A 19,763-nucleotide genomic window follows, 5' to 3' on the forward strand; every position below is an offset into this window, starting at 1 on the left:
TTTTTGTTATTGTGCAGTACAATACAGTTGATCTATAGAGATGCAGCCCTAACAGGGAAGCCTATTGTCATAGGGCTGACATGTGTAACTATAAATGCTACAATTAGGTTAGGACATAGCTGACACCCTTGCAATATATTTTTGACAATAGTTTTTGCAATAAATATAGTGAAGTTATGACTTAACTATGAAACAGCTCTCACAGCTCATCACGGGTTTATTGAATGCTTAGGCTTTCTCGAGCTGTACTGCTTTGAGAAACTTTACAAGGAGAGCCTGTCTGGAGGAAGAGTATTACTGAGGACATGTCTCTCATGTCTCTCAAGGATCTATCTGTCCCCATGTCCTCTCACCTCCCCCTGATTCCTATCTGCCATGACTTGAAAAAGTCCACTGCTATCTGATCCCACTGTTCTGATGCTTAGTCACATGTGGCCCAGTGACTAAGCCTTAAAAACTCAGAAACTGAATCAAAATAAAACTGACTTTCTTTACGTTGTTTTCTCAGATATTATAGTCACAGCCATAAAAACTAATATAAAGGTAGAAGATTTAGAAATTATTAAAAAAGCTATAATCATTTGTGTGTGGTGTGTGTGTGTGTGTGTGACAAATACCAAGTTTGAGTTACACAAATTGGTATTGGAGAGGTGGGTACATGTCTGGAACCTGGATGGTATGATAGAAAGATTTCAAAGAGATGAACCAGTGATGAAGCCAGAAGGGAATATTTCCCCTGCACGTCTAGGTTCTGTCTCTGACATAGAATTTAAAAATTAAGAGTGGAACGAATATACAAAGCAACAGTTTGAGGATGCCCTGACTCTTGATTCACTTACACATGACACAATCCCTGACAAATCCAAGAGCCAAAAGCACACGCCGAACCCGGCTACACTGTCTGTTCACATCATGGCAAATGCTGGCTGCTCTGCTCAGAGTTCAGTGTCTAAGTTTCTGCAATGACGAATGAATTCCAAGTGGTGCTGTCCATGCAGATGACTCCTGCCATCACTTCCTTAGACAGTTCATCCCAAATCAGGCAGTTACAGAAAGCATTGCCTTAGCTGATGTAACCAACAAAGAGCCAGCCTCTGCCCCAGAGTTCTGTCTTGTGGAAAAACTAGGTATCATCATAATTTTGGATTTATGGAGACACTACTTATAAAGTAAAATCTAACAGTCAAAGCAGGAGCATCTGTAGTAAATTTAAGCTAAATCAACTCCTGAAGACCTCAGTCCTCCGGCCTAGCCACAAACAAGACAAAAACAAGAGAAGTTACAGATACTTTGAGTCAAATCTTTCTTATTTAACACAGCAAGGAAGGCACTATTAGCAGCATGAAAATACCCCAGGGAGAGAAAACAGTCATCTTGAGTGGAGAGATGGTGACATTGGGATGCACTGAACAGATTCACCATTCAAACAGTCAATGGTTTTTGTAAGGTACATGAATACACAGACTAGAATATGATTATTTCCAGGTGTGTATAACTGCAGGTTAATCAACATGTTTCATCCTCTAGAAACCACTAGATTGCAGAACACACAATTATCCTTTCAATGGGAACAATCCCCCTCTTCACATGTAGGTCAGCCTTCTCTTAATCAGCCTGAGAAGGCAGAATAAACTGTTTCAGAATGTTTCCTTATTTAAGGTTGACACTACCTCAAAAAATATCTCAAGGGCAAGATAGACTAAGATTGATAAAGCAGTCTTGGGAGGTATATGAAGCCACAGACAAGCGAACACAAGTGTAAGAATAAAAAGGGTGTTGAAGTTTGGCATGCATAAAAACTATGCAAAATGCATCAAAGAAACCATTTAATACTTAAGTTACACCATAGTATAAGACCTATTACTTCCCTTCTTGTGGAAGATGAAATAGGGTGCTAGAAAAGTTTAAGTGTAAGAAATTTCCCTAAGGTCACAAATGCTGTTGTTTCACACAGTCTCAACTCAGCCACCTTGGAACTAGATTTCTGAAAGTTCATTTGTCTGTGTGGTTCCAGTTAGAGTGAATTGTCAAAGGTACTCGGTATAAACTTGGGGGACAAAGTACATCAGTTATTTTACTACCAGCCCCTTGAGGTTGAGAGAGATGCATAGAATTACCCCCTTTCCTTCCTTGAATCTGAATCCTCCAAGTATTACTGCTGACTTGACTACAATAGCAACTTGCAGCTAGATGTGCCACTGAAATTCTATTAAATTTATACCAGCAAAAGAAAAATAGAACAGTGTTTCAAAGACTTCTACATGAGTGATCCCAGTTCCCCTCTAATGGCTGTATATCCCTAAATTTTCACAGACTCCAACTCAGGCCCATACCCCACAACCTTACGTGTCAACCTCATGACTCATATAATTCTTTCTCCCATAATTCTTTGAATGTATTATTCTCTGTTCTCTATTGAATAAATATACCTACTCTAATATGTAGCATGATTCTGTATTCCAATTAGCTCAAGCAGGATATAGAGTTATGTCATTAGCTAGAGTTAGTATATAGATGTGAACATACACACGCACATATATGTATATATGCATTTATGGGCATGTGTTCTGGAATATACGTATATATGTATATATATGTGTGTGTATGCATATACGTATGCATATGTGTTCTCTGGAATATATATTCTAGAATAGATAGATAAATAGATAGATGATAGATAGATAGATAATGGATGGATAGATAGATAGATAGATAGATAGATAGATAGATAGATAGATAGACAGATAAATAGATAAATAGATAATAGATAGACAGACAGATAGATATAAAAAAGTATAAGGTTTTTGTAACACTTTCTCCCACAGGTAATTTGTTTGCTGTTATTTTCAACAGACCCATAGATAAGAACAAAATATTGGTAAATAATGACCTAAAACACACATGCATAAAGATGATGTGCGTGCCATTGGTAAGTCAAATGTTCAATGTTCCTAAATGATGTAGCTGAAAATGCTATGCCCACAGAAACATTAGTATATGTGTTTCTATTTTTATTATTCAAGCTTAATTGACTCTGCTGCATTCATAAAGATCATATGTCTACATAGATAGTGTCTAATTCATGCTAGTGCACAGGGAAATCCCTTAAGCATTATAGGTGTCTAAGAGTGCTGTGGAGTTTGATGGTTACTGATAAGGAATCTTTCACAGAAGGGCTACATTCCCATCCATTCATAAGCCTGTGATTGTCCAAACTGATTTTATTCAGTAGGCAGACTTCTTACATTTCTCCTTTCTTTTTGGTAGAACTTGATTCATATAGGTTATCACCTCTGTATTTTGGACACATAAATTGATATATAATTGCTCTTCTCACACAAATTTTTGGTAATCTTCTTTATCTCTAACAGATTCAAAGTCATAAACATTATTTTGAAAAAGGTCATAGCAAATTGCATTGCCTCTTCAGATACCCATAGTAAAACACAGTGTAAATGAAAACATTGGAGATAAGGGATTATGTAGATTTCAGTAAGTATTTATATCAGGAAAGATTTGAGAATTACTGGACCCTTACTTTGAGCAGGTAGACAGTGTCAAAATAATCCAAATGGACAATTAATAGAGATATAGTCTTGGATTCACAACATAAATTCTAAGAGACCTGCACTAGAAATTAATGCAAATTTTGGTGTTCTGGGTTTTAAGAGAGACTAGTGTTGGTATGTTCATAATTAGAACTTTTGTGTTCAAAATCATGATAGCATTTACAGCTAATTCAGGTTTTGGTCATTTGCTAGGCACTAAGTGAAATGCTTGAATGCAAATTTCTATGTAGTTCTATTAAAACACTAATCTAAAGAAGGTAAAACCAAGTTTAACTCAAAACCTCGCTATAATATTTCCATATCACCCTCCTAACTAGGATGTAATCTCCTGAAAGGCAGATATTCCTGTGGTAATTTTCTTCACATTACAGGTAAAAAGACTTAAAAAAGAAAACTCAGAGAAGTTGAATAGCTGTGAGAGAACAAAAGTTCAAGGAAAAAGATTTGACTCAGGTCTACTGTCTTAGGCTTCAGGTTAAAGATTCCTTCTATTCTTCTGGAAGTATCTAGAAATAGTCTTCCTGGCTTTTATCATCAAAGACTAGACCAGTGGTCTAGTTACATTATTTGGAAAGCCAAATTTTCAAGCTATCATCTGCTTGGTTCATATCATATGCTCTATTTATAACTTCCACATACAGTGCTGTAGAGAAAATCTTTAGCTTGAGAGCCTTCTAAATGAGGATAATCAAACAATGAGCTCTGCAATAATAAACACATTGGAAGATTGTCTGTACAAACAACATCGTGCACTCTCTGCTTTTCAAACCTCTCTCTCTCTTAATCCTCCAATACATTCCACTTTGGCTAACCATTCTGTTTACATGAGCTGCACCAGTAAAAATCATGCAGACTATTATACTAGAATACATGCTAATAATTATGTAAATATTCTCTTAGTCAGATAATAAAATTCTCATGAAGATTTAGGAGGAAACTATTATAAAATAAAATGTAGAGAAAATGAAAACTATTCCACTGCAATGTTGTAGCAGTGCTTTTTCACATTGAAATATCTGACCTGGGTATTTGTTAAAATAACTTAGAAGAGTCTGCATCTACAAAACTGTGGAAGAAGGGATATATCGGTGATGAAATGAAAGCAGAATAGACAATGTAGAAACGTTATATATGGCCGGGTGGTGGTGGCGCACGCCTTTAATCCCAGCACTGGGGAGGCCGAGGTAGGCGGATCTCTGTGAGTTCGAGACCAGCCTGGTCTACAAGAGCTAGTTCCAGGACAGGCTCCAAAACCACAGAGAAACCCTGTCTTGAAAAACCAAAAAAAAAAAAAAAAAAAAAAAAAGAAACGTTATATATGTATATAGAGCTAACGATGAGATTCTGGAGAGCAAGCACCTGTCCTATGCCTGTATCCTCAAATTCATGATCAATGTCTGACCATTAAAAAGTGAATGGCATTTGCATTAGCTACTCGGCTGCGGCTGTGATAACTACTAGGACTAAAACCAACTTACAGAAGAAAGAGTTTGCTTAGGAGACTAATACATTATTCATTGATATCATTTGCATTTTTCTTAGTTCCCAGTGAGGTTGAATTCCTGAAATATTGAAGCTAGATGGGTTTTATCTATACATGCAGCATCATTCTGACACAGTAATGTGCACTGATTTAGCATCTCATTCAAGGGTACATTAATATTTCTTGTAGTTCTTCTATGCATCCACCCATCTGCCCATTCACCATCCATCCATCTATCTGTGAATATCAACAGTCCCTTGTTGAGTTCACTTATACACATGTTCTGTGCTAAGAAAAAGTCACATTCCAAGAACTACCAAGCATAATATCAAATACATGATAAGTGTATGGACTGAGATACCATGGGAAAGCATAGACTTAATGTCATCTATGCATAACTACTTCATTATTTCTGGAAGTCAACATTTGATTGCAAAATGACAACACATCACTTGTTGACCACCACAGCAATAATCAGGTAAAAGTCAAAGCCATGGGAAATAAGTTTCTTTCTGCATCAGATTGAGGAATAACTCTTAGGTCACTTCAGGGCTTCATTTTCTAGCACGCTCATCCTCAATTCGATGTCTTATTAAAGCAGATTCCCCTGTAACCTGGAATTGGCAGGCCCTTCATCTTGCACCTTATTTGGTGTAATTCTATCACTGAAATTACAGGAAGACCTTATTGTAAGGTGATACTTTCTTGTCCATAAAATGATCCCACTGCAGTGACAGACAGCATCTAAAATGTTCATGGGCCTAATGCTGGGAAGGAAAAGAATCGATCGGCAAGAAAGACAAGAAAATATTCTACAGAAAATAACAGCAGGCAACTGAGCCCACTGAGACACTGAGACATCGAGACAAGTTAGAGAAAAGAATTCCTATAATTCAGCAAAATTATCTTTCTACTTCTGTTAGAACTATTGAAGAGAACAAGGATTCCCTACAGTATCCAAGAAGATAGTGGCTATAAACAAAGAGAAGGGGCAGATTGAAATTGGACTCTGTGGACAGGCATGGAATGACACTTTGAGCTATTTTCAGTAAATTGGCAAATGTGTGAATTCAATCAATCCTTAACAGGGGACTAAATCACATAAGGAGATATCCGTTTCTTGACTTACATTACTAACTCATGAGAAAGCTTTTTAATAGAACTTACCACTTTCAATTCTTCTCTTTAGTGACAAAGCTTCCTTTTGCTTTTTTTCTAATTTAAGGCTATGAATCCAGTTAATCCTAATTTTCCTGAGCCCTAAGCACTCCCTTGCAAGAAATGGTGATCATTTAGCCTCTGGGAATCTGCCAATCAGAGAGCATAATAGCCCTGTGGCATACAGGGCAAGGGTTTTTACAGTAACTAGATCATCTGTGGTTTCTACAGCTGCTAACAACTCAACTAGAACCATATGAAGCTGAGAGAAAATTCATTTGGGTCATGAATGATATGCACATATGATGGGAGGTATTTCTAGAAAAAAGATTCCTGTATTTGAATCCCAGTTCTAACCCTTACGAGGGAAGTAAAGACAAATTAGTTTGACTAGTGAATGTTCCCATTTTCCCATCTATAAAATACATTTTATAGTGTTATCCCAAGAGTTAATTATAGTGATTGGTGAGGAAGTAGATATGTAGCTCAGTTTATCGTGTTTTTCACAGCATGTACAAAGCCCTGGTTTCACTCCCCAGCAACAAATAAACCCAGACATTGTGTCATAAGTACACAACCCCAGCAATCAAGAGGCAGAGGTAGGAAGAGCCTGAAGTTCCAAATTACCCTCATCCACATATAACAAGTTTGAAACCAGCCTAAGCTACAGAAGACCCTGTCCAAAAACAAAACAACCAGAGAGGGAGTTCTATACTATGCCTGTAAAACACTGGTTAAATGGAAACCTTCTACATTATCATGGCTTTTTAATGCTAAAAGCATATGTCCATTTCCTTACTAAGCTAAAAATCCCCAAACTAGTGCTGCGTGCCCAGCATCAAGCAAGATAAAAGGATGTAATCAAGCTCCACTCTAAATTCCCTCATTGTCTTTTCTCCTGATATTAGCACAGCTGGTTTTCAATATTTGTCCTTATAGTGAAACATTACTCCTTTATCAGTACAGAGACAGCGTGTTTATGGAGAATGACTAATATCTTATGGACATTCTTTCCCCATGGATCTATCTTGACTCCTGACAGTAGCTTACTGTATATTTCACTCAACTTGATAGAGCACAGGAAGGTGAGTATCTTCAGATGATTTGTCAATATCAGCTGATGTTTTCTTGTCACAGATAAACAGCCCATGCCATGAATCAATAGTGTGTCAGCAATGCTGTCACCATCCCCACTAACGTGTGTGTGGTGTAGTGACAGCTGATACATTACTGTGAATGTCTGCAAATGCTAAGCAGCTTAGCTATTCGCAGGCCATGACTCGGTGTCTCTTCACGAGGTAGGGCGTTTGTTTAACAGGCAGCCAGGAGCATGGCCATGACCATTCTATCCTCACAATAGCAGACGGCTCCACTGCATCCCATTCCAGCTGCATGTTTCCGTTGAACCAATTAGCAGAAATCCATCTAGACTGTGCAGCTTTGATTACACATATGGGCCCCAACAACACACTGATCTGTTTGAATCAGAGTTACACAATATCCTGAACGAGGTCCCCTAAAATCAACACTCTGTGTACTCCACCAACTAGGGCAGAGCTAAGTAAGCCAAAGTAATCCCAGCCAAGGTACTCCCATGGTCAGAGTCTCTCTCTCTCTCTCTCTCTCTCTCTCTCTCTCTCTCTCTCTCTCTCTCTCTCCATTTCTCCCCCCTCTCTCCCTCCTTTTCTCTTTGTCTTTCTTAATTCAATCCTGTATATAGTGCTCCTGATCCCAAATTATTGGCATCCCTACTCCAAACTGAGGAGACTGTGCCCAGTGAGTCTGTCCATAGACCTTCATGGTCATCTTTAACCATCTGTGTGACAGAAGCACAGCGTGATAATTTATGTGGGTCTAAATCTTAGACCAATCTTTGTTTTTTCTCCTGGTCCCTTCACACACCATCTATATGATCTTGAGAAGATGTTTGTGCTCTGTTTCCTTATTTTAACACAGAGATCACACTAACAAAACTTGGGTGGTCTGAGCACTCAATGAGAAAAATATGTAAAAATTTAGCTCAAATCATGGCACTAAATAGATCTTAAAAATTTGCTTAGTATTACTGGGAAGAAATGGAGCACCATAAAGAGATAATACGATAAGACTTCCATGACTAGTCCATCCCCTTGTAGGACAGAATTAGCTGCTGACCACAGTGATTCAATATGCAAAAAAGCAGTCGGACATTTCCATGATTTGACCCAACAATGAACAAGCCATCTCCCTTTCACATTGCATATACACTAGAAAAAATTTAAACTTTATTATTAAAAAGAAGTTCCAAATAAAAAACTATTATATATCAGAATTAGAAAGACCTAAAGACTGTACGACTCAATAAACAGCTATGCAACTAAGGTAGACACATTTGGAATGGAAACTGTGGTGCTTCACATTGGATTTTAGACTTTCAATATTTAATATGCACTCATCTACCAAAAGCAAATTAAATCTTTTGTTCATTTTAGGAAAGAAATAAGGGAAGGAGAAAAACATTTTCAGATTTTGGCTGTGATTGCTGATATTAGTAGCAATTCCCACCTGGGTGACAGCTAACAGGTGGTAATAATGACCTAGTCACTTTGTTACTGTTTGAATCATTGGTAATACAGAAACACACAAAAGAAATTCTTGCAGACAATAAAACCAAGTTTTTCAGTGACTGGTCCCTCAATACCAAGCTTCTATCAAATTTATCAACATATTCTAGAAAGATATAATAAACTTATATATAAAAATATAATAAAATAATACTGCATTATCTTACTATCTTAAGAACTCTGTAGGTTAATCAAGAGAGATTTTTTTCAACCAGACATGACAGTTCACCCCTTCAATCCCAGAACTCAGGAAGCAGAGGCAGGCAGATCTCTTTGAATTCAAGGTGCCATACAAAGTTCTAAAACAGCAAGACACCATCTCAAAAGGAAAAGAAAACAAGATATTTTTTTCATCATCAAAAAAGAGGATGACTGCTTAGACAAAGAATTAGTTCAAATCATGTACCCAGCACTACTGGTGCTCATCCAAGAGTGGACTCTGTTTCCAGATCCCTACCTTGTAGAAACCCATATACAGAAATTCACACAAGGAAATAAAGCAAAAAGACTAACAAAATGGGATCACAAACCAAATGCCTGCTCTGTCTATGCCTAACAATGCTGTTTAAACTGAAGAAACAGTTCCTTGCTCATGCTCTCTCTCCTTCTGCTCCTCATTTGGGCCTTGGGATTTCAGTCTGGAGCTCCAATGTGGGTCTCTGTCTCTATCTCCTTTCAGCGCCTGATGAAGGTTAATATCCAGGAGGATAACTATATGTTTTTCTTTGGGTTCACCTTCTTGTTTAGCTTCTCTAGGATCACGAATTATGGGCTCAATGTCCTTTATTTATGGCTAGAAACCAAATATGAGTGAGTACATCCCATGTTCCTCTTTTTGGGTCTGGCTTACCTCACTCAGGATAGTGTTTTCTATTTCCGTCCATTTGCATGCAAAATTCAAGAAGTCATTGTTTTTTACTGCTGAGTAGTACTCTAATATGTATATATTCCATACTTTCTTCATCCATTCTTCCATTGAAGGGCATCTAGGTTGTTTCCAGGTTCTGGCTATTACAAACAATGCTGCTATGAACATACCGCAAGGGGTGCACCCACACATTGAGACAATGGGGATGTTCTATAGGGAACTCATCAAGGCCAGCTGGACTGGGTCTAAAAAAAGCATGGAATAAAACCAGACTCTCTGAACACAGCAGACAAAGAATACCACCAGTTTAGGAACTGAAAAAAAAAAAAAAAAAAAAAAAAACAACTGAAGAAACAGGCCTTAGGCATCCTTAGCTTGAATCCTTTAAGAAGACCCTTCCTAGAAGACTGTGGTGAGATATACCTTTAATTTCAGAACTTGGTAATTGGGAGGAAGAGGAAGGTGGATCTCTTTGAGTTTGAGACCAGCCTGGTCTATAAAGTGAGTTCCAGCATATCCAGGGCTGTCCCAAAACAAACAAACAAAAAAAGACTTTTTTTTTTTTTAACATGCAAGCCCATGCTGTGGGTGTCTGCTTGGGGATGTTAGAGAGAACTGCTCAGGTAAAGAAGACAAAGCCGTAAACTGATCAGACCCTCTCTCATATATCATGAAGGCAACAGGTTTTCAGCTTAACAAAAAATCCTTCCCCTAGAGTATGTCACTGCTTGCTTCTATTTGGTATCCAATTTCTTGGTCCTCAGTAGTTTGAAATCAATGCAGTTTGCAACATGGTCCCTAAAGATCAATCTGTAAATGAAGCAACTCTTATCCCTCCTAAAACCCCATGGCACTCCACCTCCTACTCCCAGTATCTTAGTTAAATAATGGAAAGCTGGAGGCTTGGTTAGGGGTACGTGAATTTTCTAATTGTGATTTAAGTTAAAATGTTTATCTAAGTAATTATTTTGAATGTTGAGGTTCATTGTTAATAATCTGAAGTGTTCCTACACTTTTGAAACAAGAAAGATAGAACCTTTTGAAAGAATATAAGAAGTATCTTTAACTTATTACACAGACTATAATATGCTTTCTATATTATACAAAAATAAAATCAAAATGTGGACGCTTTGTATAAAAGTATGTTTTCAGTCCAGATTGTTACTAAGGTTAAAACCAAATTATTTGTTAAAGTATTAATTATAACAGAATGGTTATCACTTTGGTTGAATTAAGCCAAGAAAAATTGGAAGAATGGGTATTAAATGATTAGTTGGTTATACATTACTCCATTTTATTACCTGTTTTCATTTTGCTATTGCATTTGGGTTTTTATTTTTATTTATTTATTTTTAAAATATTATTTTCTCATCTTACATATCAATCCCAGTTCCAACTCCCTTCACTTCTCCCACCCCCAAACCTTCCCCACTCCCATCCACACCTCAGAGAAGGTAAGGTTTACCATGGGGAGTCAAGGAAGTCTGGCACATCATTTTGAGGCAGGCCCAAGGCCCTCTCCCCAGTATCTAGGCAAAGCAAGGTGTCCCTCCAAAGAGAACAGGCTCCAAAAGGTCAGTTCAGGCACCAGGGATAAATCCTGGTCCCACTGTCAGTGACTGCACAGACTGCCCCAGCCACACAACTGTCACCCACATTCAGTGGGCCTAGTTTGGTCCTATGCAGATTCTCCCACGATTAGTCCAGAATCAGTGAGCTCCCATAAGCTCAGGTCAGCTGTTTTTGTGGGTATTCTCATCATGGTCTTGATCCCTTTGCTCATATTATCACTCCTCCCTCTCTTCGACAGGACTCTGGGTGCTTGGCCCCGTGCTTAGCTGCGGATCTCTGCACCTGCTTCCATCAGTTGCTGGATGAAGGTTCTATGATGACAATTAAGGTAGTCATCAATCTGATTACAGGGGAAGACCAGTTCAGGCACCCTTTCCACTATTGCTTAGGATCTTCGCTGGGGTCATCCTTGTGAATCCCTGGCAATTTCCCTAGTGCCAGGCTTCTTACTAGCTCCATAATGACTCCCTCAATCAAGGTATCTCTTTTCTTGCTCTCATCTCTGTCCTTCCCCCATCTGGACCATTCTGTTCCCTCATGTTCTTCTCCCCTCCGCCCCCATCCTCCCAATTTAATGAGGAGATCTTATTTATTTCCCCTTCCCAGGGGGATCTATGTATGTCTCTCTCAGGGTTCTCTTTGTTACCTTTGCTATTGTATTTGTAAAGCATGCAGATAGAAACAATGTTAATTAAATGCAGGCTTCTTGATATTTTTCAGACTTTCTTTATACTGGTTTTGTGGTGATGAATTTGGATAGAAGAATACATTTTATCCAAACATTTTAAAGCTTGATATACACTTTTAACCACTTAGAACATGCCATTCTGACTTCCATGTACACCTGACAAAGTTTTACAAATATTAAGGCAGGTCCTGAACACAAGTAGTAATAGCTGGTATGAGTCCCAAACTTCACCAATATAAATCTAAATGTAACTTGCTTTTTCTAACAGTAGGATTATCAGAGTAGCGGATACCTGAGAGGAATGGAAGCTGCTTTGCCTTCATATCTGCAGTCCTGAGCAGGAAGGACCGCTCAGCAAGGGTTTGGTGTCTCCTTAGATAAGAGTTCCCCATGTTTTTTCATCTTCCTGTGATCGCAGAGCTTTGATGTTTACAATCCGACTCCAGACTCCCTGAGATTAAGAACTGGCCTCAGGTTTGCCAACTCAACTCATAATGGGGCAAGGGCTGACTGCAAGATAGAGAGTTCTATGCTTAAATCCCCTGACAACAGGCTAGAAGCCTGTTATCAGTAATACAGGGGATCTGGGCTTTGGTGAAAGATTTGAAGGTCTGGGTGTAGCAGGATGAGTGATGTTTGATTCGCTTAAGGGGGAAAGAAGGTAACTATTGTTCTGAGTTCAGAGGACATGTGGGCTTATGTTTTAAGAGTTGTTTGGTCCCAAATACTATTTGCACATTAGGAAGAACCACACACGCTCCACAGGAGGTGTGTGCTAAGCATGAGGTTGGCAGGTGATCTTCCTGTAGGGCAAACATGCGAAAGGGTCCCAAGGAAGTCTAAAGTCACACCCAAGGGACTGCCTGAAAGCAGAACCAGTGTGTGTCTCCCCATGTATGTTCCCTCAAAATGCATAGCTAACATTTACTTATTCACCCCCAGGACTGGGGATTACTTACCCTGATGTTTGAAAACCCATGGTGACCCTTTCAAAAGCTTCAGAACCAAAAGGAGAAGGGACTCGGCTGTTGGTGGAGGTGCTCAGCTCAGAGTCAGAATTAGCAGCTTCAGTTACCCACTCCACCCCCACACCTGGCTGCCAGAGGGTGGGAAAGAATCTGCATGGTGTGTCAGCCACCCCAAGTCAATTCCAATTTCTGCCTTTAGAATGTCAGGGCCTAAACCTCTCTTGATCCAGCCACGAAAGAAAAAGGGGGTTCTTACTCTAAAAGAACCTTGAACATTTGCTTAAAAAATTTGTACTTAATTATGACTTAATTTCTATGCAACCATTTCTCACAAATCAAGGAGATATTGTTTTCATAAATATCATAAACATAAAATGAAAGCAAGGATAAAATGATAGTATTTATGAAATGTTTACTGCTTCATCTAGACTGTGTGTGTGTGTGTGTGTGTGTGTGTGTGTGTTAGGAAAGCAGAATCTATAGAAAACTGAAAAGTAGCCAGGCGGTGATGACGCCTGCCTTTAGTCCCAGCAATCGGCAGGCAGAGGCAGGCAGATCTCTATGAGGTCATGGCCAGCCTGTTTTGTAGAGTGAATTCCAGGACAGAGAAACCCTGTCTTCAAAGACCAAAAAAGAAAAAAAAAAAGTGAAGGGTATCAGGAGAGTTAGGCTCCTCTTCTGGCTGCATTGTTTGCTGTGTGCTAGTAGCCAAGCAGATTTATTTCACTCAGCTTGTATGCAACAAAGAGACACCAACATCTGATGAAGACTAACTGAAGCTATGGAATATTGCACAAGTACTAACACAGGCAGAAATGCCAATTTCCTTTACTTACCCTTTATTTTACCAAAGATAAAGAATCATAGAGCCCTATATTATTTGCACAGGGACCCTGTGAGTCTCATGTGTCAGGACAAGGATCTATCCTTGACAGCTAGGACCAGGTTTGGGACACATTTGGCTAAGTAGCTCTTTCAGGTCCATATAACTGACCTCACAAGGAGCTGGTGTGAGTGGTGTTAGCCAACTGACTCTAAGATAAAGTTACTGTTTTCCCACAAATCTGCCTTGCTCAATGTTTCAGATTAATTTTGTCTCAGTGTATGCTTAGGCTCCCAATCTGCCACAGACACTCATTAGTTTTACTGAAGTAGACTTGAAATTACCTAAGCGACTATCTCCCTCCATCAAGGAATCGTCCCCTGAAGATGGAGAAAGTTGGCCATTTTTTCATCTTTTTTCATATACAATCACCAGCTTATGCTTGTAATGTCAGTGTCAGCACCATTAGCATAGAGGAATCGACGATCCTTTGTCGTGGGAGGATTCCCCAGTACTGTAGACCTTTGAGCGGGTCCCTCTACCCAGTAGATGATTATAGTTTACATCCTCCTCACTGCCCAAGCCACCTAGACAACTTCAACTGCAGACATTGTGAATGCCCCTGAGAAAGCACAGATGGTCCTGTTTAGAGACACTGGTAGACATAATCTCAAAGGGCCCCTAAATGCTAGTTTTTCAGTCTGCCTCTTCCCTCAGAATAGCTCAGAGTGGAAGGTGGATGAGGCTCATGGCTTTAAATAGCCACAGGAGGACACTTGGCCTTTGTGGGCAGTCAGCAGCCTGCTGTAGAGTGTAAAGCCCCAAACTCACGGAGTGCCTCTCAAAGTCAACAGCCTCCTCTTCTCTTTTCTAATCCTCAAACATGTTCCCTATGTCTAAGAGTATTTTGAGGGAGGCAGTATTTTGAGGACAGTGAAGTAAATGGTTTCATTTCGCTTTCATTGTTTGGATGAATTTAACATTAGGGAAGGAATCAGAAGGGAAACTATGGAACCAAGCAAGAAGGAAGAGGGGTACAATTGTTTTCTAAAGAAAGAACTTAACAATACCTCTCTTATGTGAAAGGTCTGCATTTAAAACAAGAGAAACACTAAACTTTATTGTCACTGAATGAACAGTAAAGTTTATCAGCATTTATCTCCAGAAAGGAATTGCAATGTTCTTTACTACTTGTGGTTTGTATTTTCCGGTATTTTAATAGGTAGGTGCTATATTGGGTAGAAGGAAAATCAAAACAAAAAGTTTAGGAGGGTGCACATTTTTGATAACAGTGATTGATACTTTCAGGTTTTTAATAATTTCATAATGCAAAGCACTGCTGACATCCCTCAACTTGTAACCGGCTTATAACCTGATGAAATCACTGTTGGCTGAACATATCCAGAGTTGAGATTTATTGTACCTCTGCTCTGAGTGCCACAGTCAAGCAGTTCAAGACTCTCTGCTTGCCTTCATGATCCCATGGCTTGGACTGTCTCAACTAGATCTGACACAGATCACAGTGAAAATCCAAATTACAAGCGCAGTTCTCCAGCATCATCCTCAGCCATGATAAGTGAAGACCGTACTGTGGAATGTCATGTGACTGTGTGTAGAAGACTAAATTATACTGAATTCTATTTCTTGACTGTCCAAGGTAGGAAGTAAAATATGGCTGTCCTTTCCGAAAGCCTCTTCTTGTGCCCTTACTCCCCACTCACCTGTTCCGCAATCAAAGCTGCTGTCTCCATGTCTAGCGTGGTAGCTTTGATTTGATCTTTGGGACATCACACATAGGGAGGAATCAAGTGTGGTATTTGTGTTTTCACAATGAAGCTTTAAGTGAGTTTTCTAGATAATGTTAAACAGGTGTTCACAGTAGCTGGAGTTCTTGGTCCTCCCAGTAGCAGTGTGTGCATGAGAGTTCCCACTCGCATTGCCAAAGTTAAGTACACTCAGTCTCTTCACTGCTAGTCTTTTTTAAAAATAGTATTGCTGATAAAAGTAGTCTTTAATTTACCTGTAGAAAGGTAAAGTTATGTTCAAATCAGAAAATTAAAATTACAAAATTATTTATATTACCATTAATGTATAATCAATATATTATTACACATGCATATGTGTGAATATATTAATAGATCACAATATTTGACATTGATTCATGTTTATTGTAGCTAATTTTTGTAATAAAAATAAACATTTAACCTGCATGAATAAAAATATAGAGAAAACGGAAGATATAGGATGAAATACCAACTATGGAGATATCTGATTGTTATAATTATTGCCTTATTTTTCTTAAATTTTACTGCTAAATTTTTATATTGAGAAAAGCAATGTATCTAATGCCAACGTATGATTTTTTTCTAATATCTTTTATTTTTAGTTAGTTATTTTATTTTGACTTTTGTATATATTCATGTCTGCACTGGGGTATGTGCAAGTTAGTGTGAGTGCACACCAGAAGAGAGTGCCAGATTTCCTGGTCCTGGTCCTGTGAGCTGCCTGATGTGGGTGCCTGATGTGGGTGCTGGGAACTTAACTCCTTTCCTCTACAAGAACAGAAAACACTCCCAGCCTCGCCATCTCTCCAGCCAAGAATCTTTTGTTTGCATTTGTTTTTGTTGTGGTTGTTGTTGCAGCTTCCTGTGCACCTCTTCCTCCCCGATCAGTCCTTGCCTTTGAGGTTTTCATTGTTCACTTCAACACAGTTACAGAATAATGTTCCTGTCGGGGCAGGAAGGGTTGGTCCTGAGAGTTTATAACTTGATGAAATTAACCCACAAGGTTTGTCTTGAGATACAAAGCCAGAAGCTGCTCTCCCTTCGCCCTCTTGCCCATTTTCTATCTCTCTGGGGCTTCTCAGAAATTCACAGTGATAATGAGTGCAGCGAGAATCACAATAGGTTCAGAGGGAGGAAAAGACCCAAAATAAGAAAAGTTTATGAAGCCGGGCGGTGGTGGCGCACGCCTTTAATCCCAGCACTCAGGAGGCAGAGGCAGGCGGATCTCTGTGAGTTCAAGGTCAGCCTGGTCTACAAGAGCTAGTTCCAGGACAGGCTCCAAAGCTACAGAGAAACCCTGTCTCGAAAAACAACAAAAAAAAAAAAAAAAAAAAAAGAAAGAAAAGTTTATGAAGTTATGTCAATGAAGGTGGTTTAAGGAAATTCCTGAAGTCATGTTCCAATGGAGTACTTATTTGCCTTTTCGTTATTTTGCCATTTTCTCTGTTTTAATATTTCTACATTTTCAGCGTATTGCACCTGTTGAAACTCCTCCCTCCTCTGCCCTTAGGCTGATCAAACAATTTCAGGTTTCTGTCAATCAAGATCGTGTGGATTTGGGGTTTCTTTTTATTTGTTCATTTTCATATCTTGGGGTTAATATGACCATGTCTATTATCCATATGTCATGAAGGAATAATCATTTTCTCTTTTCAATAAAACACTTCTTAAATGCCATGGCTTGGTTAACATATATTTATTAATGAAAAAGTACACCAAAATACACTTTATATTTATTTTTGCTAACTCATAATCTGCTAAAATTCCACCATTTCCAGAAAGCACTGTAGATGTCAATTTGTCCTGACAATTTGCAGACACATGCTAGCTAGCCAGGCTCAAGGTAAGTCATGTGATAGGACACAGGATGGGATTATTTTCAAGCCTCAAACTTTTGCTTCAGCTTTTAGAAACATTAGATGAATAAAACTTCTCACTAAAAATGTTAAAGTTCAAGAAAACATTGTGGAAGTCATCCTACTGTTAGCATACACCTGGACAGTGCAAAGGAACCCACTGGTAGCCAGCTCTTTAAAGGAGAGGTGCAAGTAATTGCCACAGCATTCGTGTGCTCCATGGATAAATGCAGATCTGTTTATTATTAATGTGTCTTTTTTCCTCCTCAGACTCAATCATGTGTAGAGAGAACATGACATTTACCTTCTTTTATAAACCCCCTAAAGTTTATTATTTTTGCTATCAAGGGCCACTCACTCTTCCTACATGCAAACAGATAGAGCACAACCTTGCTTCCAGCTTTGCTCCTTCTAACTTCCAGCTAAGATTCCTATCTCCCCAGCCTTGCCAATATTTTACCTTCTGTTCACACTAAAGGCAAGATGGAAACTCCCTGTGGGTTTGCAGAACAGAAGATGGAGGAGCTTACCCAGGAAAATCTCAGGGTAGTGTGGAAAATAGTTGACCAAGCTACACATGTGTGGCTACTAGAGAGAACAGACTGAAGGGCATGAAGAATCAGGACAGCTCCTCCGTTTACAGTGGCTTTGGAGAAACACACTCAAGAAAAATGTAGAAATTCCACCATCACCTGATCCACTTCCTGTCTGTCCTTCCTTTCACGTCAGGGGGACCTCAGACAAAAGCAGTGAGATGGTGAGTCTGTAAGGATCACAAAGCTTTTGCTTTACCTCCAAACAGGAGACCAGGAACATTTTAAATGAAGATTTGTGGAGAAGAGGGGTGGCAAAAGCCCCAAATCATACACAGGCTTAGAGCTCCAAGTGCTTGTGGCAGAGCAGATATGGAAACCAAGAAAGACTGTGAGCAGCAGTGGCAGATAACACACTACAATATAGTGTTCTCTCCGTGTTTCTGTCTGTGTGTGTATCTCACTCTTCTCTCTCTCTGTCTTTGTAATCTATCCATCTGTCTGTCTGTCTATCTGTCTGTCTATCTATCTATCTATCTATCTATCTATCTATCTCTATCTATCTATCTATCTATCTATCTATCTATCTATCTATCTATCTATCTATCCCTATGTGCAGAGAAATCAAATAGACCGAAAGGAGGGAATCAGAACTGCACAGATGGAAGTGGAGACTCCAGGAGTATGAAGAGAAGAAAAGCTTAATTTGGCTTGACATGGTGGTGCACACCTGTAAGCCCAGAATTTGGGGAACTGAGAAAAGGACCTTGAGTTCAGGACCATCCTTTGCTCCACAGAGTAATCTTTCTAAAAACCAGTTTACAATAAAAATGAAAAGAATGGAAGGAAGAATGAATGAAGGGAGAGCATATGAAAGAGAAATAAATAAAAACTGTGTCATGCAGCTGTGTGACTTTAGGTCTCAGACTCACCAAATTTCATAGCTTTGTATTATCCATCACAGACATGTAGAGCTCATTTGTCTGCGTGAGCTCAGACCTGGTTACAGGGTAGCAGCATTTCATAATCAGATTTTTTGTTTTGTTTTGTTTTGTTTAAAAAAAAAAGGCACATCAAGATGGCCAGATGAAAGAGAAAATCAAGGGGAAGGCTGAGTTTCACACAAGACATTGCTTGGGTTCTCTGTTCACATGGTTGCTAAGGACCCACAATGGATCCAGGGGAGCTCTCTGGCATTCTAAGCATTTAGACAGCACTCCCTACTTGACCTTTGCTGGCATACTATAATTTTATGAACTCACAAGATGAGGATGGCGTATTTAAGTCCGAAGTTGTCTTGTCTGGAGAGGAACTTTTGCTAGCCTCCTGTTGGGAAAAACACCCACCATGACCTCTTTCTGTGGCCGCTGCCATTGGAGCCAGGATTGATGGGAGCTCTGAGTGCTATATAGACATGGAAAGAAACACCGCCTTTGAACCAAAATTAGAGGGGAGGAGAAGTGTTCTCTGTGAAGGTGGTGATTTGGGCTATTTCTCAGCCCCGTTCCATAGTTATGATCCTTCTGATCAAGTCCTGTTGAACTCAATTTGGCAGAGGGATGAGTTTCTGGACAGGGGCTGTGTGCAGACATTGGCTTATCACTACAGGGCTGACGTGAAGGAAGAAACACTCCACCCAAAACTCCCCAAACATCACTGAGGAGAATGTTTTCCCCGGTGTGCATCACCTGCCCAACCCTCCACTTCCCGGAGAAAATGAAGAGTTCCTACCACTCCAGCTCAGAGTCCCTGAAGCCTTTATGAGGAAGCTAGATTCTGTGTCAGAGAGAACAAGGCAGTGAAATTCTGGTGACTGTTTATCCTTTGATGTTGTAGTTGGAAAGTATGTAACTAACTT

The sequence above is a fragment of the Chionomys nivalis genome, chromosome 14, assembly GCF_950005125.1.
Source record: "Chionomys nivalis chromosome 14, mChiNiv1.1, whole genome shotgun sequence".
Taxonomy (NCBI): domain Eukaryota; kingdom Metazoa; phylum Chordata; class Mammalia; order Rodentia; family Cricetidae; genus Chionomys; species Chionomys nivalis.